Below are 25,626 nucleotides of genomic sequence, written 5' to 3' on the forward strand. Positions count from 1 at the left end.
CTACACCTAAGGGATCCATCAGCATTTTCAGAGGTTCATAATGGACATTAAACCTCCCTTACTGGGGAGGGTGGAGAAGGTCACCCTTTATTTATAATCGCAGGCACCAGACACACAGAGGTGCCGAACGACTCTTACATCTGGCACCCCCAAATCTCAGCGGAGCCCACTGAGAATATCGCCCGGTCCAAGGTGACTGAATTTCAGCACAAGGGGCAACAGAATTAATATGAATTTGGGGCAGATCTTGTAACCCATGGCCTGCTAGCATTTTCTGTGCTTTCGGGAACAGGAAGTGAAATCTTCTTTTCCGAAAGGGAAGATAACTACATTGAGTAAGTCAGGATCATCTCATCAAAGTTTATGATAAGACATGGATGTTTGGGGTTGCCAAAGGACTGCTCTCCCCACACACTTACATCACAAGAGGGGACCTGATCCAGGATGGTAGTCCTCTGAATTAGCGGTAGCATGTCAGGGCACAAACGGGGGTGGGGGGAAAGCTCAAATAAGATCAAATGCTTCTCCGTCTGCCTATCTCCCTGGGCCCCATTCCCTGAACAGTGTTACACCAGCAATCAGAGTACAGTGGTACCTCGGGTTAAGAACTTAATTCATTCTGGAGGTCTGTTCTTAACCTGAAGCACCACTTTAGCTAATGGGGCCTCCCGCTGCCACTGCACAATTTCTGTTCTCATCCTGAAGCAAAGTTCTTAACCTGAAGTACTATTTCTGGGTTAGCAGAGTATGTAACCTGAAGTGTCTGTAACCTGAAGTGTCTGTAACTCGAGGTACCACTGTACTCGTCTAGACTTCACTCTGAAACAAAGGATTCGAAGACACAAGTCTACAGAATCTCAGTTTTTGAAGCCCATAAGGTGCTTACAAAAATTAGCGCCTGTTCCCTGGTGAGCCCCTTCTTTATGGTACCAAACAGTGTCCGAGAAAGCTTGCCAACTGTCTTTTAAGAAAAATACATACGTGTGTGTGTGTGTGTGTGTGTGTGTGTGTGTATACCTGTTACTTAAAAGTTGTAGACCACAGGCAACAAACATTCATATGTGAATCTGCCCCAAGTGAAAATAAGGGTGTAAGAACAGTCCTGCTGGATTATATCAAAGGCCATCTGGTTCAGCAACTTCTTCCATAGAGGGGCCAAACAGATACCTATGGTATAAGCTCCAAAGCAGAACAGGAATGCAGTAACCCTTTCCTGCTGTTGAGGGAGCTGGGCATGTTTAGCCTTGAAAAGAGGAGGCTGATAGGAGATATGATAGCCATCTTCAAATATCTCAAGGGTTGTCACATGGAAGAAGGAGCAGGATTGTTTTCTCCTGCACTGAAGGTTAAGACACGAATCAATAAGTTACAAGGAAGGAGATTCCGGCACAACATCAGGAAGAACTTTCTGACACTAAGAGCTGTTCGACAGTGGAACAGAATCCATTGCAGGTTGTGGACTCTCCACTGGAGGTTAAAAAGCAGAGACATCACCTTGCCGACAAAGGTCTGTATAGATAAAGCTATGGTTTTCCCAGTAGTGATGTATGGAAGTGAGAGCTGGACCATCAAGAAGGCTGATCACCGAAGAATTGATGCTTTTGAATTATGGTGCTGGAGGAGACTCTTGAGAGTCCCATGGACTGCAAGAAGATCAAACCTCTCCATTCTGAAGGAAATCAGCCCTGAGTGCTCACTGGAAGGACAGATCCTGAAGCTGAGGCTCCAGTACTTTGGCCACCTCATGAGAAGAGAAGACTCCCTGGAAAAGACCCTGATGTTGGGAAAGATGGAGGGCACAAGGAGAAGGGGACGACAGAGGACGAGATGGTGGGACAGTGTTCTCGAAGAGACCAGCATGAGTTTGACCAAACTGCGGGAGGCAGTGGAAGACAGAAGTGCCTGGCGTGCTCTGGGTCACGAAGAGTCAGACACGACTAAACAACAAAGTAGAGGTTGGATGGCCACCTGTCATGGGTGCTTTAGCTGAGATTTCTGCATTGCAGGGGGTGACCTTTGGGGCCCCTTCCAACTCTACAGTTCTATGATTCTATGATTCTGGAAGTAACTGGATGTGTTATTGAATGATGGCATGCATGCACAAGCCAGCTCTCAACCCGAAAACTGAATTGGAGATCTTAATTAGAGTGAAGCTCAGTGGGGCAGCAATCCTTGGCATCTCCTGTTAAAAAGCACCTGGAAAGGCAAAAGTCACAGGTTCAATCCCCGGCATCTCCAGGAAGGGCTGGGAAAGACACCTGCCTGAAACTCTGAAGAGCTGCTGCCAGTCAGTGTAGACAATATTGAGCTAGATGGACCAGTGGTATGATTCAGTATAAGGCAGCTTCCTAAGTGTGATTCCCAAGTATGAACCAGACAACTGTCCTCCGCCTGAGACCCTGGAGAGCTGCTGCCATTCAGAGTGGGCAATACTAGGCTATTTGAACCGGCAGTTTGACTTTGCACAGGACAGATTCATATGTCGACTCTTGTCTCCTGTATCTAAATGCAAAGGCTATTTAATCTGCTGGATGACACTGCTTTTCATTATAGCTAAACAAATGAACAAACAAACACTTTAAACTGCCAGCCTATCCATTAAAGTGAGAGTATCGGCATTAATCTGCAAACCAGCCATCTCTTGTTAAAAGCAATTCACTCTGAGAAACCATATATTTTCTCCTACTTGTGCAGCTGCCTCCAGATTCTCAAAGCCACAGCTAATTGGAAGGCCTTGCACCGCAACGTTGTTGGCTGATCTGCACCCTTTTAACAAGCCTCACCTCCATGCCACCCAGTGCAGCAATTTGCGTTAAATGGAGAAATAAATAACTATGGAAAGCAAAGCACAATGCGGCTGATTACGGTTTGGCACGCCCAACTTGCATTTTCATGTATGGGTTGTGCAGACGATTCCTGATGGTTCTGAGTCTGTCACCATGGACAGGAGAATGACCACCCCTCTCCCCATTATTATGTCATCTTGTGGCCTCGTCCCTTGAACATCATGCGTGCGTTTTATAGGGGTGGCTCCTGACACAACCAGCACTGACTTCTCTGTCACCTAGTTCTTCCTTCAGAAATGCAGGCGGATCACTCATACTCAGCAGCGCTCTGCCAAACAGCTGGTCTGCAGCTGAACTACTTTGCAAGGGGAGTCACGAGCCCCTTTCAAAGGGCTGCCTTGCAGAGAGCATTGCAAAAGCACTTTTTTGTGGGCATGTTGCAAAGCACTCTGCAAGACCCCTGTGGGCATCGCTGTCACATGGGGTGATAGGCAGGCAAGTGTCTCCACCCACCTGTCAAATTTGGACTACAAGGGATAAAGGAGATCAACAATATGGTTCACTGGCCAGATCAAGACAGCGTCTGCTGTATCCACCCCTCAATATGCCACAGAGAAGGAAGACTGGATATCGAAGCTCCCATCCCATAGGCAGAATGCAACATCAAGGCCTATATGATGCCTCAAGGGCAGCTGCTATGAACTTTACTGATCACCCAGGCTGTCTGGTCCCCTTTCTGACATGTAATGCAAAACACAGAGATTCTAAGACCCTGAGTCCCTCCCCCCCGCACATCATGATTTATAATTGCATTAAGTTTTAACACCTCTGAGGATTGCTTCATTTAGTCTTACATTTCTGCATTGCCGAATGTGGCAATATGGCTTGTTGTTTGCCTAATTATGCTGTTGCTAAGGGATGACTTTTGGAACACTTTTAGATTCTTGCCGGCTCTGTACATTGTGCAGCGGCTGCTTCTTCTGAAACATGCAGAAAATAGATCTGAACTTGTTTTTCGTTTGTAGAATCACGTTCAGCCTGCGTTCCTTGCGTGATCAATACATTTAAATGGCATAGTGAGACATCGCCAAGGAATAAAAACATCCTGTCCTATCATTTCTGACCGTCACATATATTCATTCTAAAGATGGCTGACCTTTACACTTCCATGGGGGCTACAGTCTTGAACTGAGTCTTGAACTGAGAAAGCAAAAAAGAGCCTTTGCACAAACCCTGTGGAATGAGGCGTTGGGATTCTGGACTGTACAACTTGAGGCTTCTAGTGAGTGCATGTGGTGATCCTTTTGAATACTCCCCAAACCTACTAATCAAGCATATCAAGGAGCAAGCTATGACAAACCATTTCCCCAGAGAAGCAGCTTTTCTACATGCAGGGAGGTTGTTTTTGTTTTTCTAACGGAGAGGGGAGCATTTAAAATATGCACCCTAGCTTCTATGGTACTAAGGAGCCTTAACATACTCATTAGTTTGCAGGAACCATGCACACACAATAACTTTAAAGGTAAAGGAACCCCTGACCATTAGGTCCAGTCGTGGCCGACTCTGGGGTTGCAGCACTCATCTCGCTTTATTGGCTGAAGGAGCTGGCGTACAGCTTCTGGGTCATGAGGCCAGCATGACTGAGCTGCTTCTGGTGAACCAGAGAAGCGCACGGAAATGCCGTTTACCTTCCCGCTGGAGCAGTACCTATTTATCTACTTGCACTTTGACATGCTTTCGAACCGCTAGGTTGGCAGGAGCAGGGACAGAGCAATGGGAGCTCACCCTGTTGTGGGGATTCGAACTGCCAACCTTCTGATTAGCAAGTCCTAGGCTCTGTGGTTTAACCCACAGCGCCACCCGCGTCCCTCCACAATAACTTTAGGTTTCTGCAATTAAAGTGGGTGCAATTGCTCTGCCGCCCTAGCATTAAAAATCCACTTGAAAAAGGAATCAACTCTTTTGCAGTTTAGAAGGTGCAGGAGGAAAGTGCACTGAAAAGTGTGGGATGAACAAATGGCTAACGGGAAGACGTTTAAATCTCCCCCAAAAGCAAATCAGGGTGAATGCAGGAAGAATGATCAACAGAAATGCACAATAAAGACGGGATATAATTTAACCTCTGCATAAACTTCATGCCAGCAAAACAGAACGAATGCTCAGTAAACAGGTCATCTGGAGAAGTGCAATTTCTGCAAACCCCTCTCAGAATGTCTCAGATGTTCCTCCTGAGAAAGAATAGTAAAATCTAGATTCTAACCATCACTTAGCAGAGATTCAGTGAGCCTGGCAACAGAAAGGATGTTGAAGAATTCAGATAAAAATGGAAAAGGAAGTGGAAATTGCAGCAGTTTGTATGCTCATCTATGGTCAGGAATGGAAGTCAGACATACAGATAAAACTGGGATTTGTTCATGTTGTTGCTGGACTAGTTTTTTTTTAAAAAAAAAGTCCACAAAAAACTTGTAATCAATTACTTTTTAAAATTTGTTTTCATGTTCCCTTTGCATTGAAATGAATGTAATTTGTGAAAGTTAGATGAACAGTTACATAACTCACGTAAAATAGCAGGCAGAGAGACAAAATATGTTGCATTTGGGGGAAACCGAAGTGCAGCAAAATGGAAACGGCGCTAACTGTGACAAATATAGGTTGGGATGGCAATTGCTGCCTTCTTACAACCCGTGGCAATAGGTGTGCTCCTCTAATGCAGCTTCCTGCATGCATGCATGCATGCGCACACACATGATGCATTATGAGGGAGCAGGATCAAACCCACCGTCCATTCTCCCAACATCACCATGTCTGCTGTCTGTAGACAGCAGCTTCCCATTAGGCATTACTGAGAAAGCCCCATGTAGCGTTCCACCTGCAAATGGAAACCCTGAGCCCCATGTGCCGGTGTTAGAGAACGTGTCTGGCGGGTGCAATTCTGCTTTCCTCTCACCCATTCACTGAACACATGAGAACATAGAAAGCTGCATGACACCAAGTCAAACGCACTGGCCCATCTAGCTCTGAAGGAGCGTCTCCACCCCCATCATTCTACCCGGACACTGAGGTCCAGCACCGAGGGCCTTCTGGCAGTTCCCTCACTGCGAGAAGCCAAGTTACAGGGAACCAGGCAGAGGGCCTTCTCGGTAGTGGCACCCACCCTGTGGAACACCCTCCCACCAGATGTCAAAGAGAAGAACAACTACCAGACCTTTAGAAGACATCTGAAGGCAGCCCTGTTTAGGGAAGCTTTTAATGTTTGATGTATTACAGTATTTTAATATTTTTTGGAAGCCGCCCAGAGTGGCTGGGATATAAATAAATTATTATTATTATTATTATTATTATTATTATTATTATTATTATTCTACTCTGACTGGCAGGGCTTCTGACAATCAACATTCCCTACCTGAACATGCCCAGGATTGAACCTGGGACTTTATGCATGGAAAGCAAGCACAGTGGTTTAACAGGAGACATTACAGCCTCTGCAACAGCACCATAAGCATCTCCATTTAGCTCCAATGAAGAATCACTGGAAGCTGCTGGTTACTGGATCAGGCCACTGGTTTACCTAGTTCAGTATGATGTATGTACAATAACTAGCAGCGACTCTCCAGCATTTTTGACAGGACTTCTCTACCTGGAGATACTGGGGACTGAAACTAGGAAATCATGTGTGCTAATCAGATGCTCTACCACTGAGCTATATCTGTTATATTTTGGGGAGGTGTCATGCAAAAACCATATGCTTTCCCTTCACGTATAAAGCTTGAGGGCTTCAGGGCTAAAAATGTGCTCTTTCAAGTGCACGGGGTCCTCAGCATTCGACGCAGAAAGCCAGCGCATTTCGCATGTGCTATGAATAGCAACCTTGCAGATGTGCACAGAAGTAGACTTTCTTTTTTAAAGCATTGGGGAAACTGCCAAGGCTTTGCCCCACTCTTTTCAGTTTTCCTGGAGAGAAGTGCAGGAGGCAGTCAAGGAAATGGAAGTGGGGACAAAACCAGGGTTTCTTAGCCTGGTTTTAATTCAATGCAGACCACCAGCAGGGATAGCACAGGGAGCTGCCTTGCACTGAGTTGGACCACTGGTCCATCTAACTCAGTATTGTCTACACTGACTGGCAGAAGCTCTCTAGAGTTGCAGACCAGGAGGTTTCCCCAGCCCTACTTGGAGAAACTGGGAGCTGAACCTGGGACGTTCTGGCTGGAAGAGTATGGCAGCATTTAAAGCTGAAAAGGTGTGATTTGTTTGATGGTGGTTGATGCACGCTGATTGATACCAGAGTAGCTGTAAGCCCCTTTCAAAAGCGCATGGGATTTCAGCCACAACATGCCCAGAATCTCCCATGCCAGCCGTTGTCAAACGCAATGGGTGCCACAGCATGCCAGACTGGAAGGAACAAATGCTAGCCCCCTCCAAAATACATTTTGGCCACCTGTTTCAGTATAATTCTGGCAGCTTACTACTGAAGCAGAGTGCCACCTCCAATATTTCTGGACTTCATTTCAACGGATCAGTTTATAGACTCATAACCCACTGCAAAAAAAGGGAAAAGGGCAAGTCATCCGTCCCCAAAACAATGACCACAATAAGAGCACAGAATGGCATCAGGCAACATTGTTCCATCTAGCTCAGCATCGTCTCCCATGACTGGCTGCAGCTCGCTAGGGTTTCAGATGGGAGCTCTACCTGGAGATACCCAGGATTGAACCTTCCTGATGCAAAGCAGATACTCTGCTACTGAACTAGGGCTCTTCCATCTTCCATTAAATGGGGGAGAGCCTTCACAGTGGTGGCGCCCCAGGTTTGGACCAATTTTCTTCAAGACAAGCAAGCCATGCTAGCTTAAGTCAAGCACATTAAGTCTTGTCCCTGCAGTTTTAGTTTTAATGTTACGCAACGAAACCTTGCAGGAAACTCTGACCTCCTAGGAGAACAGCTCGAGTTGAGGGTTCCTGCCAGCCAGCCATGTCCTCCTCTGGGGTACTATACACCCTCAAGCAGTTAGAGGGTATGATGCTATATTGCACATCTGGCCACAAAACATCTGACACTGATTTAAGCTCATGCGATGCTATGGAATATGCACCAACATTCCAACTTTTCCGGAAGCGAGCCTGTAAGCTTCTAATAGCGATTTTACAAAGTTTGAATCTGGTTTTATGTTTAGAAAAGTGAGGCGGAAGTCCGATACTCACCTAGAAGAAAGCTGCATTCAACTCAACGGGGCTTACTTCTGAGTAGATGTGCACAGGATTGCACTGTGTATCTGAGAGAGGGGATTATCTGCTCCAGAGTTCATCAAATGTCTCTGACTAAGAGGCCTGAGCCAAGATTTCCCAGGCTTATGTCCATTACTATCATTTGAACCACGCTAACTTAGTTATACAGCTCACTAGTTGCCAGACCGCCCCAACAGTCCTCTGCCGAGCGCCTTCATTTGTTTATTCCCCCAGCTGCAGTGTGCATATTTTTATGGTTCGTTTCCCCAGCATCGCTTATAATGGTACCCATGGTGATAAGCACAATGCAAATACTCTGACAGATGGATGCAGTTGCAGAGTCTGCAGAAAGAATGGGAGAGGGGTTCATAGACTTTCAGGCTTACTATTTCTGAAAAAATAAATAAATCTGATATTGAAAGGATGCTTTCAGATGAACAAGAAATATTCTAGTATGCATATAAATATAAGAACACAAGACGAGCCCTGCTGGATCAGGGCCAAAGCCTATACAGTCCAACATCCTGATTTCCACAGTGGCCAACCAGATGACTACGGGAAGCTCACAAGCAGGGCGTAGATCTATTGGGAGCTTCTTTATACAGAGTGAGACCCATTGGACCATTTACTGTAGCTCAATATTTTCTACACTGGCTGCCAGAGGCTCTCCCTTACCTGGAAGCGCAAGGGATTGTGCTGGGGATTGAACCTGGGGGACCTTCTGCGTGCAAAGGATATGTACTCTTGCAGCAAGGCATACGCTCTAGCATAAACCGCGACCCTCTCAAAGACCTGAGGGCAATAACCATTTCCCACTTTGGTCCCTAGCACGGATATTCAGAAGCAAGGTGCCTTTCATTCTGGATGCAGTATGGCTCGCCTTATCCTATAGAGATTTGCCTAACACCCTTTGAAAGCCCTCTTAATTTCTGAATAAGAAACGCTGGATAGCTCAGTCGGTTAGAGTGCGGTGCTGACAACACCAAGGTTGAAGGTTCGATTCCGAAGAAGAAGAAGAAGAAGAAGAAGAAGAAGAAGAAGAAGAAGAAGAGGAGGAGGAGTTTGGATTTGATATCCCGCTTTATCACTACCCGAAGGAGTCTCAAAGCAGCTAACATTCTCCTTTCCCTTCCTCCCCCACAACAAACACTCTGTGAGGTGAGTGAGGCTGAGAGACTTCAGAGAAGTGTGACTAGCCCAAGGTCACCCAGCAGCTGCATGTGGAGGAGCGGGGAAGCGAACCCGGTTCACCAGATTACAAGTCCACCGCTTTTAACCACTACACCACACTGGCTCAGTGTGGTGCAGGGACAGCTGCATGTTCCTGCATTGCAGGGGGGTTGGACAAGATGACCCCCAGGGTCCCTTCCAACTCTATGATTCTCCGAGATAAGTTGGTGGCCCTCGGCACACCTTGTGGAAGCAAATTCAATACACTGTGTGAAGAATCATCTCCCTTCTTCCATGCTGAACCTCCCAGCTCCCAGCTTCACTGGGATGGTGTTATTGGGTTCCAGGGATGGCCAGAAGAACTTCCATCTCTCCACCACACCACACCTAATTTTATACACCTCTGTCTTGACCTTCCTCCATTACTCACTTCTTTTTCCTCCTGATCAATTTGGGCTGCTCTTTTCTGCACACCACCCAACTCTAGAATATCCTGTTTGAGATGAAGCAATCAGAACTGTAAAAGAGGGAGGCAGGCGAAAATGGCATCAGGGATGCTACACCTAGACATTTCCTTCCCACCCCACAGCGATCTCCATAGGGTCATCTGTCACAAGTGCCCTGTGGAAAAGATCCTGATAAATACTCAACGTTCGAATATGGCTACTTTGCTTCCTTAACAGATCTTTTGTTACTTGGAAGGATTTCTGTCCTGATAGACAGGGTAGCAACCAACCACAGCAACAGCAACAGCAAATTTGTAAAAAAAAAAAGACCTTACAATATTGGCAATTTTATTCAGTCCCTTTACTAATTATCCTGAACGTGAAATTTGCCTTTTTCACAGCTCCCAGGCACCGGATTGACATTTTCAATGCAGAGCCTCAATATACTCTTTGCTGGTCAGTCACTTGCCAGCAGAGATGCCCCCCTCCCCCCAAAAAAAATCAGTGTTCATGAATTCATCAATTCAATACATTTATATTCTGCCCTTCCTCCGAAAAGAACCCAGGGAGAAAGGCAATAAAGGAAATAAAACACATTTAAAACAATTCCAGTACAGAGACAGATTGGGGAAGATTTCTACTTAGAAGGCTTGTTTCGAGGCAGTAGGCACCACAAAAGGCAAACGAGATGGTGCCAGTCTAATATTTAATTGGAAGGGAGTTGCAAAGCTATATGTGAAGCTAGGGGTGTTTGCTGCTGCTGTTGTCCCAATGGACATCACTATACCCTCGCATTTGCCAAAGTCTCCGCTCACCGAGCTCGGAGAGATCACGTTGGAGCTCTTCACAATCCAGTTTTGTTTCCACCAACCTGGATAGTAGCAGAGGACATGTTTCAATCTGTGGGATCTTCACTTGGGGTGGGGGTGGGGAGCTCGACTTGGAAAAACCTCTGTCCGAGGCCTTAGGAGGAGTAGACAGTAGATGGAGATAGGGAGGGACTATGAGCAGCTTTCTATTTCAGCGCATGGTAGATGGAAGGGCGAAAGATCATTTAAAAGTTGTGCATCACCAGATAAGCAGGTAGGTGTGTGTGTGTGTGTTTGGGTGGAGTGGGGTGGGGTGAGTGGAACCCATAACTGCTGGCATTAATTGTAGACATCTGCCAGAGAGGGAAAACATGTGCAATTCCACCGACCCCGCTCTTTCCCACAAATTAGCTTAATTTGATTTTCAGGAGACAATGAGGAGCAGTGTACTTCGTTGCTAAAAATATCCTCATTCCTTCGCCCTCCCACTTGGGGTCTTCCCAAAGGAAAGTGTATCTTTGCCCTTCTTCCCTTCCAAGGAGAAAGACCCCCCTCCCCTTTTTCGAAAATATCCGCTCAAAAAGGCTCAGATATATAATTTGTTAAAGATGCTTAGCATTTAAATTGCAGTTAGGGTGTTAAAAGCACTTCGTTTTCATGACCCTCCCAGAAATTGCTACAAAACAACCCTGTGAGGTCTTTTTACCATCCCTGACTGCAGGGAAGAAGGTTGAGACTGGGAGAAACCAGCATATTTAGGGCCAAGAACAATGCTGCTAAATCTTAACACAAAGGCTACCAAGTGAGTTGGTGGCCTTGGTAAGATACGAACTGGGCACTTGGTGGTTCGCTGCTTGGCCTCTTAGCCCCTGGGCTACAGTAGCACGTGGCAGCAGCCTGTGCAAAGGCAGTGGCGAGGAACAAGGCAAATCATAGCAGCGATCAATGAAGCCTTGCAGACTACCAGCCAGAAAAGTATTACGGTAAGCCACCAGGTGTTGTTCTTCAAGTGTCTTGGATCCCAGAGACTGATCCATGCTGAGTTGCCTTTGATGACAAGCAAATATGTCTATACTGTATGTGTATGATGAAACACACACACAAACACACGAAATGAAATAGATAAATAGAGGGATATGAAAAATGCTTTAGAGTTCTTTCAAGTAAAACTAAGAAATGATGGACTTATTGATCTTGCAGAGCTCCCAGGGGGAGGATCTGGTGTAAATTAATTGCGCGCTCTCTCTCCCCCCCCCCACACTACTTGAAGTACAGGTCAACACAAAGCAAGGAGCAACGAAAGCAATGAATAACTGCCTGTTGTTTACTTAAATAAATAATCAACAACAGCATGCAGCAACAGGGGGATCAGAGTCCATAGCAGGCTTTCTTCCCCAATGTCGTTTTCATCCAAGATTTGGGGTGCACACATCATTCATTTCAATCTAGAACAACCACGGATCTTGTGCCACACTGAAGATTTAACACGTTTACTGTGGCACAAGCTTTTCTGAGCTCCTTCATCATCCTCTGCACAAAGCGATAGATACTTAGGGGCTGGGCGGTACATCTGTATCTTACAGTGGTGAAAGTTCACATTTACACCAGCTGCTAATCTCAAGATGAATTTCACGACTGTCTAAAACTAGATTACGTATTTCTCTCACTTTGCTGGACACCCAGCCTGTGGAAGCTGACAATCCCATTTGGCGATAGTCAACACTCACTGCTGCATCTCTGCATTTCCAGACTTTTAAAAAACGCTGCCTTGGGGAATGAGAGCATGCAAATGCAAATGTCAGCCTCCACCAAATTTGGGGTATTTACTGTAACACACGCACACAGGACAGGATGGCGGGGGAAGTACTGGACTCTGTTCCTTTCTTGCTGAATGACAGCAACAAAAGGTCCCCTTTTGGAATTCATTTGAACCTGTCTTTTAGCATAGAGCAGTGAAACTGGTTACCCCCAAAAAAACCAACCCTTAGCATGCAAGTCTCTCCCAGCGTCTTGATGCAGGAAACACAAAATTATCCAGCTATCCAAGACTAAATTAGAATCAAAATGACACACATATCAGAATTGCAGGAAATAGTGACAGAAACAAATTCTTCTCCCTCTCTCTTTCTCTCTCCCCCCCTCCACTGTCTCTAGTTAACAAAAGCTACATCACTTTCTCCTCTTAGCAGCAAATGCAAACCATCCAAAAAGCAGGGATGCTAGCCTTTGATTTATCCTCAGTTGCATTCCCCAAGACTGGCGTACCGAAAAAGCCAGAAACTTAGATATTATGATTATTGAAGTGTCTTTTGGGGGGGGAGATGGGAGTGTTGCAAAATTTTGGTGAAGAATTCAGACATGCACTTCCCCCCCCTTCCTCTTCTCTCAGCCCCCAAATCTGACACCAGGTCATAAAATGACAAGGCACAGAAATGATTCTAAGCCTCTGCCTGCGCCGGTGACAACTACCTAGGTCAGAGGGACGCATTCAAAAGCAACGAGACAGATTTGCCGGCATTTGGGAGGAGAACTGAAGCCTCATCACTCACCCAAAAGGCAGGTTTCGCTGGAACAAAAGCAGGGTGCTCCAGCTCTTTCAAGATCCCCCCTGTCAGCCGCTGAGTTCGCACTTGCCTTTATAATTAAGCCAAGCAGCTCTGCTCAGTCACTGAATCTGATGAATTATAAAACGGGTAGCTCCCAGACTCTCATATTTTACATCACAGAGGGAGGTCATTCAATGAGGCACACACACACACACACACACACACACACACAGCCTGTGTACATGTATTCGGTTATAACTCATCCCAATAAACACATTAGAGCTGGCAGCGGGGACTGTAATTGGTGCTTAGGATGCACAAGCTCAAGCCAATGGCAGGCTGCAGCAACCACCCTCTGCTCTGTGCATCATCCTCAATTGTCACTCACAGCACTTTGTTAAGGTGGAACGGCCAAGTCTGCATTAAGGCCAGCAGGAGGTTCAGGACAGGCATTTAGGGTGCCAGAAGTAGGCCCAGCTGGGTCAGCGCTAAACTCATTTATAAAGCAGGGAGGAAATAGGGGGTCACCCTTGCTGTTCAAGTGTGCTGTGTGAACTACTTTGGGCACGCAATGTGGGGAAGCAGCACCCCCCTTGAAAGGGAGGGTGGTTTAAATTCAGTGGGCAATGGGCAAAATCACAGAGGGTCTTCTCAGTGTGGTATGATGGTTAAGAGCAGTGCTCCCCCCCCCCAAAAAAAATGTTTAGGTGTACTCTCATTTTCCTAGTTACATTTTAATGTATTTTAAATCTTTGTTGGAAGCCGCCCAGAGTGGCTGGGGAAACCCAGCCAGATGGGCGGGGAACAAATAAATTATTATTATTATTATTATTATTATTATTATTATTATTATTATTATTCCTACTCATATTGAAATGCTGCCCCTCAATGAGGCCAAACTTAGATTCACAAAATGTTTAGGGGTATGCGTACCCCTGCATTCCCCCCCCGAAAAAAGGCACTGGTTAAGAGTTTTGGACTAGGATGCGGGAGGCCCGGGTTCAAATCCCCACTCAGCCATGAAGCTCGGCCTCGGGTCAGTTATTCATCCTCAGTCTGCAGTCTGACCAACCTCACACAGTTGTTGTGAGGATAAAATGGGGAGAACAACTACCTTGAACTCTTTGGAGAAAAGAGGGGGCATAAATGTGATACAGAAGAGGAGGAGGAGGAGGAGTTTGGATTTGATATCCTGCTATATCACTACCCTAAGGAGCCACAAAGCGGCTAACATTCTCCTTTCCCTTCCTCCCCCACAACAAACACTCTGTGAGGGGAGTGGGGCTGAGAGACTTCAGAGAAGTGTGACTAGCCCAAGGTCACCCAGCAGCTGCATGTGGAGGAGCGGGGAAGCGAACCCGGTTCACCAGATTATGAGTCTATCACTCTTAACCACTACACCACACTGGCTCTCGAAGAATAAGTACAGTGGTACCTCGCAAGACGAATGCCTCGCAAGACAAAAAACTCGCTAGACGAAAGGGTTTTTTGTCTTTTGAGCTGCTTCGCAAGACGATTTTCCCTATGGGCTTGCTTTGCAAGACGGAAACGTCTTGCAAGTTTGTTTCCTTTTTCTTAACACTGTTAATACAGTTGCGACTTGACTTCGAGGAGCAACTCATAGAACGCGGTGTGGTAGCCTTTTTTGAGGTTTTTAAAGACTTTGGTGATTTTTGAAGCTTTTCCAAAACTTTCCCGACACCGTGCTTCGCAAGATGAAAAAAATCGCAAGACGACAAAACTCGCGGAACGAATTAATTTCGTCTTGCGAGGCACCACTGTAGTAGGAGTAGTATGGCTCGAGGTAGTGGTGATTCTGAGTTTCCCTCTCCACAATGTGGGGGAAAGCCGAATTATTTTCTCCAATCCCAACAGAATGCACAGAGAGTTTTCCCCCCTCCCCCAAAGCCATTCCTGCTACTATCCCACAAACAGGCCCTTTTAAGAAAAAGGGAAGGGTCAAAGGGGAGTGGTTTGCTCTGCTCAGCATTATGGATTCCTGGACCGCAACTGTTGCCATTGTAAGAAGACTTGATGTCCCAATGGGAAGGCCACAAGCAAGACCTGAATGCAACAGCCCTCTCTTTTCCTGCAGTTTCCAGGAACTGGTATTCCTAAACATACTGCCTCTGGCAGGGAAGGACGAACAGAGGTATCAGGGTTTGTGGTCACCGTAGACACACCATGTCTAGCCGGGGCCGTCTTTAGCCTATGTGCCCCCGGGGCGCAAAGATCCGCTCAGCGCCCCCAAATTTAGTTAATTTTGCATGCACGGCGCCGTTGAGAATGGCAAGCGCCGTCGTTGAGTCTGAGAGGCGCCGCCGTTGTGAATGACAAGCGCCACCGCTGGCACGGCGCATCTTTGATAAATGAGTGCACAAAGTCAAAAGTCCTTTAGTGAAACAGTAGGTACACTGTTAATACCTAGGTATATATGTATTTTGTTTTTCTAGCTTGATCAAAGTTATTTATTATTTCATAACAGGTAGATAGTTAAGAGCTTAGACGGCTTCTGCGGCGGGTGCCTGGCGCCACCCAGAATTTGGCGCCCGTGTGCCCCGCACCCCTTGAACCCCGGTGTCAGGGAACTGCCATCGGAGCCAAGAGTGGAGGTAAGGCTCCCCAACGATGCAGGAGAAGGGACCAGCAGGGAGAGAGAGAACACCTCCTTTGGGGAAGGAAATCGGCATGACACCAGGAAGAAAGGGGAGCAGGGAAGGACTTCGGAGAGATGGCTCCAAGACTCTTCCACAGAGACCAGTGGGGAGAGCCCAGGACCTCCGCTGGCCACGCCCACTCTGCGCAGAAGACTTCCGCGCAGGGAAGCTAGGCGGAGACTTGGCGTCAAAGAGCTTTTATGTTGGAAGAAGTTCAGGAAACGCCCACTGACGGATTCTGCCAGTGACTGAGACAGCCACGGAGAAAGGGCTGTCCAGCCAGGGAAAGGTTTAGCCAGACAACGTTGCCTAGAGCAGCAGCCCCCTTACGCACGAGCAACCCCAATTCCCTTTACACCCGGGGTAAAGACGGCACTGTATTTCTAGTGCAAGGACTGAGGGCAGGGAGAAAAAAAGGAACGGGGGGGGGGGGGAATCCAATAGTGTACCACACATCACATCACATCATGGCTCAGGTGGGAATCACAGGTAAAGGTAAAGGGACCCCTGACCATTAGGTCCAGTCGTGGCCGACTCTGGGGTTGCGAGGGAGCTGGCGTACAGCTTCCGGGTCATGTGGCCAGCATGACTAAGCTGCTTCTGGTGAACCAGAGCAGTGCACAGAAACGCCGTTTACCTTCCCGCCGGAGCGGTACCTGTAATGGTTCTCGGGGTTGCTCATGCGTAAGCCGGTGCAAACACCTGGCTGGGTTGCCTGAGTGAACCTTTTCTGTCTGGACAGCCACGCGCCCGTGGCTGTCTCAATCGCTGGCAGAATCCGTCAGTGGGCGTTTCTTAAACTTCTTCCAGCAAAGAAGCTCTTTGACGCCTAGTCTCCTTCTACTCTCTCTGCGCGAAAGCCTTCTGCGCAAGGAGGGCATAGGCAGCGGCGGACCCCTACTCTCCCCGCTGGTCCCCGGCAAGGAGTCATGGGACCGCCTCGCCGCTTCCCCCATTTGCCCCCCTTCTCCACTGGTGCTACGCTGATTCTCTTCCCCAGAAGATGGGCTGCCTCTCCCAATCCCGGGACGCTCTCTGGAATCCCTCTGGATCTTGCTCTCTCCCTTGGGCACTGATGGCAGTTCCCTGACAGGTACCTATTTATCTACTTGAAACTTTGATGTGCTTTTGAACTGCTAGGTTGGCAGGAGCAGGGACTGAGCAACGGGAGCTCACCCCGTTGTGGGGATTCAAACCGCCGACCTTCTGATCGGCAAGTCCTAGGCTCTGTGGTTTAACCCACAGCGCCACCCACGTCCCAAGGAATCACAGGACCTGGGGCCAAATGCAGGCCCCAGAATGTACTTTGTAATGGAATGTGGCCCTGGGATGTTTCCACACTCTTTTTCCTGGGGAAAGGAAGTTTGGAGCTTGGAATGCTCACATCCCATTCAAAACGCCCAGGTTAAAAATGGAGTTTGGGACAAGCTTCTCACACTGTCAAAAGAGGGCAAGTAGGGATCAGAGTTATGCCCTGGATTTCCTTCCTTTATTATTTTTAGGCTCCCTTTTAAAGCCTAAAGGCCTCGCAAGGTGGCTTATATAAAACAGCCATTAGAAAATGCCCAGTCATGTTTCAATAAAAGAGCATGCTTAAAACAACAGCCTACAAGCTTGCAGGCCAGTGAGCATCATTACATAACTGATGAAAACAACTCAGAACAGCTTCAGGCCAGCAGACTAAAAGTCTATGAAGAACACATCCTGAAATAAGTTGGATTATTATTATTATTATTATTATTATTATTATTATTATTATTACCCATTTTAAAAGTTTGTACTGACGAGGCCACACATTTGGGAGTTCCACAGACATGGGGCCACCCCCATGAAGGCCCTGTCTTTGGTGCCTGTCAGTCCAAGTGATCTTAAAGTCAGGCCTATGAGGAGGAACTCTGTAGCTGAGCTCAGGACCTAGGCAGATTTATCTGGGTGAAGGCAGTTCATTTGACAATCCCCAGCCTGATTTACAGTGGTACCTTGGGCTAAGTACTTAATTCGTTCCGGAGGTCTGTTCTTAACCTGAAACTGTTCTTAACCTGAAGCACCACTTTAGCTAATGGGGCCTCCTGCTGCTGCCGCACCGCCAGAGCCCGATTTCTGTTCTTATCCTGAAGCAAAGTTCTTAAACTGAAGCACTATTTCTAGGTTAGCGGAGTCTGTAACCTGAAGCGTATGTAACCTGAAGCGTATGTAACCCAAGGTACCACTGTACTCCAATAGTTCTTCTCATAGTGGTGCTCTGAGAATGGTGCCCTTGATCTCTGGTGCCCTTCATCTCTGCAGCAGGGCTGAAGATGTGGCGGTGGACTCACCATTCTTAATAACAAAAAAACCCCTGCTGGGTCAGGCCAATGACCCATCAAGTCCAGCTTCCTGTTCCACAGTGGCCAACAAGATGCCTGCAGGGAATCTGCATTCGGGACCCAAACACAAGAACACTCTCCCCTCCCATGGTTTCCAAAAACAGGTATTTAGAAGCCTTACTTCCTTTGACTGGAGGCTAGTGACCACTGACTACATTATCCTCCATGAATTTCCCCAATCCTCTCCTAGAGCCATCCAGTCTTTCCCCACTAGGCTTGGGTGTTGTTGTTGCTGTTTTGGTAATGTTGCTCCTTAATCCGCTGAATTATCAGTTGCTGCAAAGAACAATCAGTAGAGTGCTGTTGGGCTCATATACTTCTTCTGGGCTACCCGTAGTTAGTTGGTTGGCTACAGTGGGGTGGAGGATGCTTTTTACATTAATATGATGATAGTGGGACACGGGTGGCACTGTGGGTTAAACCACAGAGCCTAGGACTTGCCGATCAGAAGGTGGACGGTTCGAATCCCCGCGACAGGGTGAGCTCCCGTTGTTCGGTCCCAGCTCTTACCAACCTAGCAGTTCGAAAGCATGTCAAAGTGCAAGTAGATAAATAGGTACCGCTCTGGCGGGAAGGTAAACGGTGTTTCCGTGCGTTGCTCTGGTTCGCCAGAAGCGGCTTAGTCATGCTGGCCACATGACCCGGAAGCTGTACGCCAGATCCCTCAGCCAATAAAGCGAGATGAGCGCCGCAACTCCGGAGTTGGCCACGACTGGACCTAATGGTCAGGGGTCCCTTTACCTTTACCTTTATGATGAAGCTGAATAGGATGATTACATTTCCCTAAATGGCTTAGGACCATGATATCTGAAGGAGTGCTTCTTCCCACAGTGCCCTGCTCTTGAACTGAGAGCTTAGGAACATAGGAAGCTGTTTTATACGGAGTCCATCTAGCTCACCATGATTTCAGGCAGGTGAAACCACCACTCAGCTATGGCTTTCCCCCAATGCTTTGCTTTAAATAAGGAGGTTTCTTCTCGATGGTTACTTTAGAGCAGTGGGAATACAAATAGCTCGATTAGGAAAGAGCAATTGATAAGACGACCCAGCCTTGTTCCTGGGAGATGGAACAATCAATGAGGCTGGCTGGACGTGGCTTGAATAGCCATTCATACTATTGACTAGACTGTGGATCCAGCCTATCAGAAGACCTATTGTTAAGCAGCAAGGCTATTCAGGGAATAGCCAGGTTTGCTGAGTCGATCAGGAAACCCCTTGCCTGCAATTGCATTTTAGCCAGGCAGAAGAGTCTACATGAAAACCAAGGCTATGAAAGCTTGATAGCTCCTATCAAGGGACAGTCAAGCACTGTTTGCCTCGCTCTTTGTGTAGAGTGACACGAAAAGGACTTTAAATGTTTTAGGAGTTGTCCCTATTGCTGCACGAGATGTATCTATCTGCTCATTCAATGGGCTTCCCCTTCCTCTCTTCTCCCCACACAGCCTTAAAAAACTGCTCTATAGCATCCCCCAACTCTCTGAAGAATATTTTGAAGGTGCATGTGGGGGGGGGACTTCAGGGGAGAGAAGCAGGATGTTCTGTTGCACAAGAGGAAGTCTGTTAGAAATGGGGGAGAAATTCAGTCCAGTTCACATGTAAAGGTGAACCTACCTAATTCACACATTCTGAAACAATATGTTCACACATCTCCAGATTTTGCAATGCAGCTCTCGAGCTGAGTAACGCATACCAAAAATCACACACCAAGCCAAAAGTTAGCATATAAATTCATATATTAGTGAAAATAACGTACCAAAAAGCATTATGCAAGGGGAAATTGCTTTGGAAAGATGTGCATGTTAGGCAAACATTGCATATTTTAGAATATATTAACACTAAAATGCTGATGAATATTCACGAGGACCTGTTTGCTGCTTCGAATGGCAAACTAATGTGGAGAACTAAACTTAAGAGTGGGAAAATTGAGAAACTAGAAGTCACTGACGCTGAGAGGTTCACTCACTGCCACATTGGGCACAGCCTTAGGCAGAAGGGGAGGCTGCCTGGCCCAAGACATCTTGCTGAAAATTAGTTGAAGGAAAAGATGTTGTCGCCCTTTCATTCCACACCAAGAAGATACAGCCAGACTGAGATAGCATTTGCCCCAGCTTCCTGTTTCCGGCGGTGGGAAATGGCTGACTCCCATATGATCGGATCCTAGCCGTGCCGGTAATTCAGGGCTGATATGGGGGTAATTAGCCCTGGCAGACTCCTCAGGGTGGGGGAGGACTGTCTTGCAGACCCACAGATTGTCCGATATTGTCAGCTTGCATCAAGGTGCAAGTGGCAGGACACTGGGTCCCAGAGCACGAACCTCTGGCCCTTCTGAGGCTGCAGAGGGAAAGCTCCCATTAGCTCCAGGAAACATGGCCAGGGGAGATGGCAGCTGTCGTCCAGCAACACCTGGAGGTCCAAAGGTTCCTGGCACCTGCTCTACCTATTGCTAAGGTTCCTCTGGAGCTTTGCGCAATATGCAATAACTCCCTCGTTCTTTCTTTTGCCCTGAAAAGAATACTTGGCCTTCCCTCTGTTAAAGAGAAGGCACACAAAGGATAGCCGTGTGGCGTGTTATTGAATCCAGTATTAGTCTGTTTAATGGTGTGTACCTTCTCGGCTCTTTTTCCAGCTTGTTGCTCGAGGTACCCTTGTGCAATTTGTCAGTCGTTGTGAATTTAAAGGAGCATTCTCTCTCTCTCTCTCTCTCTCTCTCTCTCTCTCTCTCTCTCTCTCTCAATGTCTCTAACAGGATCCACCAGACAAGGCACCCAGTCAGACTAAATCAAGGGCAGGGAACATTTTTCAGCCCAAGGTCATGATTACCTTCTGGTCAATTTTCTGGGGTGGGAACACATGGAAGTGATGGGTGGGGTCAGAGGGGAAAGTGGGCAGTGCAGTTAATGTGGATCTTACTTTTGTACAGGATGCTAGTTTCTACACACACACACACCCTACACACCAACCTCTCTGTCTTCCACTCAGGCAGGCAAGCAGCATTGTCAAAGTTCAAAGACAAAGTTCAGGCAGGCCAAAACACTCAGAGAGATTGCAAATCAGGGCTGGTGAGGCAGGTGGATCAGGAGGATGTGTAGCCTCTGAAGAGCCTAGAGGACCAGCCGCGTTTGGCCACATTTGGTCCCTGGGCCTAAGGTTACCCACCCCAGGTTTAGATGCAAAACAGTGGAGGGTATGGTAAGGAAAACCATGACTAAGTAGGACCACAGTTTGCAAAGCAGAGTTGGCAAAAATTAAATTAAGGCAAAAAGGAAGAGTTGACTTAAAATTTAAAGCCAATTGCAGCAGACTTGTTTTACTGAATCTATCTATATCTATCTATCTATCTATCATCTATCTATCTATCTATCTATCTATCTATCTATCTATCATCTATCATCTATCATCTATCTATCTATCTATCATCTATCTATCTATCTATCTATCTATCTATCTATCTATCTATCTATCAATCATCATCTATCATCTATCTATCTATCTATCTATCTATCTATCTATCTATCTAATCTATATCTATCTATCTATCATCTATCTATCTAATCTATCCATCTATCTTTTACTGAATCTCTCTCTCTCTCTCTCTCTCTCTCTCTCTCTCTCTCTCTCATTGTATTGCATTATATTTGTTAATACCTCTCTGGTCATTCAAAGCCTCTTCTTTAGGACCATTGATCGGCTATATAATTCTATGTGCAAAGGATAGATGTGTGACAGAGATCAATCATCCTCAAAGAGCTGCTGAAGTGGGAAAATGTTGAAGGGCATGAAAGATAAGTGGGTTGATGATAAGCAGGTGGTGACATTACTGTATACTGCATACTGGTCTTAATACAGAAATAAAAAGGTAAAAGGTAAAGGACCCCTGGGCGGTTAAGTCCAGTGAAAGGCGACTATGGGGTTGTGGCGCTCATCTTGCTTCAGGCCGAGGGAGCCGGCGTTTGTCCAAAGACAGCTTTTCTGGGTCATGTGGCCAGCATGACTAAACTGCTTCTGGTGCAATGGGACACCGTGACAGAAAGCAGAGCACACAGAAATGCTGTTTACCTTCCCGTCGCAGTGGTACCTATTTATCTACTCACGCTGGCATGCTTTCAAATTGCTCTAGTTATCTCTCACTTGGACTACTGCAATGCGCTCTATGTGGGGCTACCTTTGAAGGTGACCCAGAAACTACAACTAATCCAGAATGTGGTGACTAGGAGTGGCCGCCGAGACCATATAACACCAGTCTTGAAAGACCTACACTGGCTCCCAGTACGTTTCCGAGCACAATTCAAAGTGTTGGTGCTGACCTTTAAAGCCCTAAACGGCCTAGGTCCAGTATATCTGAAGGAGTGTCTCCACCTCCATTGTTCTGCCCAGACACTGAGGTCTAGTGCTGAGGGCCTTCTGGCAGTTCCCTCGCTGCGAGAAGCCAAGTTACAGGGAACCAGGCAGAGGGCCTTCTCGGTAGTGGCACCTGCCCTGTGGAACGCCCTCCCACCAAATGTCAAAGAGAAAAATAACTACCAAACTTTTAGAAGACATCTGAAGGCAGCCCTGTTTAGGGAAACTTTTAATATTTCATAGGTTATTGTATTTTAGTGTTTTGTTGGAAGGCACCCAGAGTGGCTGGGGAAACCCAGCCAGATGGGCGGGGTATAAATGATATATTATTATTATTACTGGGTTGGCAGGAGCTGGGACAGAGCAACAGGAGCTCACCCCATCACAGGGATTCGAACCGCCAACCTTCCGATTGGCAAATCCAAGCGGCTTGGTGGTTTAGCGCCACAGCACCACCCGCGTCCCTTCATACAGAAATATGGTCCTGTTAGAAGGAATGAAAGGAAGCAGGGTAGGGTTGCAGCTTAGTTGTACAGCGCACACAGAAGGTCTCAAGTTTAAACTGTGGAATCTCCAGTTAAAAAGATCTCAAGGAGCATGAGATGAGAAAGCCCTCAGTCTCAGATCCCAGAGAAGCTCTGCCCCTCAGTTCCCCACAGTGGACAAACCCTGTGCCAGATATAAGGCAGCTTGATTCCATGTGTATCATGCCTCCATGCCTGGCTGTGTTGCCATCCATCCTTTGGAGGGCAAACATCAACAGCAAGGAGCCTGCAGTACGTCTAGGGGCTCCCATGTAATTTAGGCCCCATTTGCACTATATACATCTGAAGCACAATCATCTTGATTCTGAGACCAGGGCCCTGCAGGATTTGACATCTTTCCGCAGGGCCTGCAAGACGGAGCTGTTCGCCTTTGGTTTGGACTCACTCTGACCCTTATGTTTCCCTCCCCTTATGGTTTCGATTTATGAGCTACTACTAAAATGAGGCTGCATTTTAAATTGTATTTTAACTCCTATTTTAATTAACTTTTTCTTCTTTTTCTATTACGTTTTATTGTAATTTTATTGGTGTTAGCCGCCCCGAGCCCGGTTCTGGCTGGGGAGGGTGAGGTATAAATATAATTATTATTATTATTATTATTATTATTATTATTATTATTATTATTAATAAATTATTTTATTTATACCCCGCCCTCCCCGGCCAGAGCCAGGCTCAGGGCGGCTAACACCAGTAAAATTACAATAAAAACATAATAGGGGGGAAAAACCAATTTAAAATACAGGTTAAAATTCAATTTAAAACCCCGCCCATCTGGCTGGGCTTCCCCAGCCACTCTGGGCGGCTTTCAAAAAAATATTAAAATACTGTAATACATCAAACATTAAAAGCTTCCCTAAACAGGGCTGCCTTCAGATGTCTTCTAAAAGTCTGGTAGTTGTTGTCTTTGACATCTGGTGGGATTATTATTATTATTATTATTATTATTATTATTATTATTATTACTGTCATAGCTCCCCTCAAAGGATCCTGGAAAGTGTAGTTTGTTAAGGGTGATGATTGTTAGGAGACCCCCTCATCCCCACCAGAGAGCTATGATTCTGAGTCGTTTAACAAACAGTGCCAATTCCCAGGGCACTCTGAGAACTGCAGCTGTTTGAGGGGGATATAGGACAAAGCAACTACAATTCCCATGATTCTTTGGGGGAAGTATTGTGTTGTCTGGCGTGGTGAGATTGGAAGATGATTTCTTTGTTGCTCTTTCTGAAAATGAAATTTATATGAACACCCAGTGGCTCAATTGATGAGAGGAGCAAATAATGTTTATAAATCATGCACAATTTTTTTTGGGGGGGGGGGGTTGAGGACGTGGGGGTGCCAATGAAAAAACTATTGTGTGAATGAGTTGAAGGTATTAGCAGGCTTCTGAACCTTTGTTCCTTTATGGAACGACCCTATTGAAAATAATTACCGTATTTTTCGCACGATTGGACGCACCAGACCATAGGGCGCACCCAGTTTTTTTGGGGGGAAATAAAGGAAAAAAAATTTCCCTTTATTTCCCCCCCAAAAGCAGGTCAGGGAAACCGAACCAGGTCGAGGAACAGCGGGATAGTGGCGCTGCGCCTCCCTGCTGTCCCCCGAGCTTGTGGGGCTGGCTGATGTCTGCCTGGCGCGAGGGCGCTCTGCTTCAGGGCGCCCCTCGCGCCAGGCTGCTATCCGCAGAGTGGGGAGCCCTGCGGGGAACTCCTGCAAGGCTCCCCACGCTGCGGATGTGTTCCCGAAGCACCGGGCGCTCTGCTTTCAGGGCGCCCGACGCTCCGGGAAGCAGGCTGCTATCCGCAGCCTTGACATCCCTGCGGGACCTCCCGCAGGGTTGCCTAGGCTGCGGATGTCTTCCCGAAGCGCCGGGCGCTCTGCTTTCAGGGCGCCCGACGCTCCGGGAAGCAGGCTGCTATCCACAGCCTAGACATCCCTGCGGGACCTCCCGCAGGGTTGCCTAGGCTGCGGATGTGTTCCCGAAGCGCCGGGCGCTCTGCTTTCAGGGCGCCCGACGCTCCGGGAAGCAGGCTGCTATCCGCAGCCTAGACACGGCTAGTGGAGCGCTAATCCCGAAGCTTGGGGCTGCGGAGCTCAGCGCGCCCCAAGCTTCTGGGTGCCCGCAAGGTCTAGACGGCTAGCGGAGACCTTGTCGGCACCCAGAAGCTTGGGGTGCGCTGAGCTCCGCACGCCCCAAGCTTCGGGATTAATGCAGCGCTCCGCTAGCCGTGGGAGAGCTGGGTCTCCCACGGCTAGCGGATAGCTTCCTGAAGCCTGGCGAGCGAGAGGGGTCGGTGCACACCGACCCCTCTCACTTTCCAGGCTTCAGCGAAAGCCTGCATTCGCTCCATAGGACGCACACACATTTTCCCTTGCTTTTTAGGAGGGAAAAAGTGCGTCCTATGGTGCGAAAAATACGGTAGATTAGAAGGAAGGGGGAACACACCGTAAACTGATTTTCCAGTTGCTGCTTTTAAACCATGATAATGACATCTGCCACGTTAAGGCATTCAGTTGGAGAGATGCAAACTCAACACACAGAGAAAACAAAAGGGATGCACCTCTCAAGGGAGAGGATGAAAACTAATGTCACTCATGACACCCGCATCTGCAAAAAGGATTCATTATGCTTGTCCTGCAAATAATGCCGCTATACAGTATATTTTTTAAAAAGATGTAATTGAAAAATGCCACTCAGGAGTGAACTGCACACACACAAAATGATATTACAGTGACTCTGGTTG

At 47.1% G+C, this 25,626-nt stretch overlaps 1 protein-coding gene across 28 annotated transcripts in view; it reads right to left on the bottom strand.

The window, feature by feature from the left end:
• DLG2 (discs large MAGUK scaffold protein 2) overlaps positions 1 to 25,626 on the bottom strand; it is an 891,570-nt gene that overhangs the window by 96,726 nt on the left and 769,218 nt on the right. The window contains exon 1 of one of the 28 annotated variants that reach the window (XM_053385505.1): positions 12,983 to 13,212. The exons of the other annotated variants lie outside the window; for them this stretch is intronic. The gene's annotated coding sequence lies outside the window, so the exon portion shown is untranslated. Of the gene's footprint in view, positions 1 to 12,982; positions 13,213 to 25,626 lie in introns of those variants that run through there. 28 annotated transcript variants of the gene reach the window in all.

The sequence above is a fragment of the Podarcis raffonei genome, chromosome 4 (genome assembly GCF_027172205.1).
Source record: "Podarcis raffonei isolate rPodRaf1 chromosome 4, rPodRaf1.pri, whole genome shotgun sequence".
In the NCBI taxonomy this organism is placed as follows: Eukaryota; Metazoa; Chordata; class Lepidosauria; order Squamata; family Lacertidae; genus Podarcis; species Podarcis raffonei.